The sequence below is a fragment of the Triticum dicoccoides genome, chromosome 4B (assembly GCF_002162155.2).
Source record: "Triticum dicoccoides isolate Atlit2015 ecotype Zavitan chromosome 4B, WEW_v2.0, whole genome shotgun sequence".
In the NCBI taxonomy this organism is placed as follows: Eukaryota; Viridiplantae; Streptophyta; class Magnoliopsida; order Poales; family Poaceae; genus Triticum; species Triticum dicoccoides.
In genome coordinates this window covers 644,805,779-644,806,108 of record NC_041387.1, presented here as the reverse complement: position 1 = coordinate 644,806,108, position 330 = coordinate 644,805,779, and positions in this window count along the sequence as shown.

Genomic DNA, 330 nt, shown 5'->3' with positions numbered 1-330 from the left:
CAATTCTAACTTTTTTATAACTATTTCTATAACTAAAAAACAGAAAAATTTCTAACAATTCTAACATTTCTAACTATTCTAACAATTCTAACATTTCTAACTATTTCTGAAAAACAGAAAAATATCTAACTATTTGTATAACTAAAAAACAAAAAATGTATGTGTGTGTGTGTGTGCGCTCACCGGCGAGGCGAGGGACGACGGGGGGCGGCGACGGGGGCCGGGCGCGCGGCGACGGGGACAGCGATGGGCGTGGCGACGACGGGGATGACGACGACGGGGACAGGGACGGGGCGGCGACGACGGGGACGGGGACGGACGGGCCGAGAC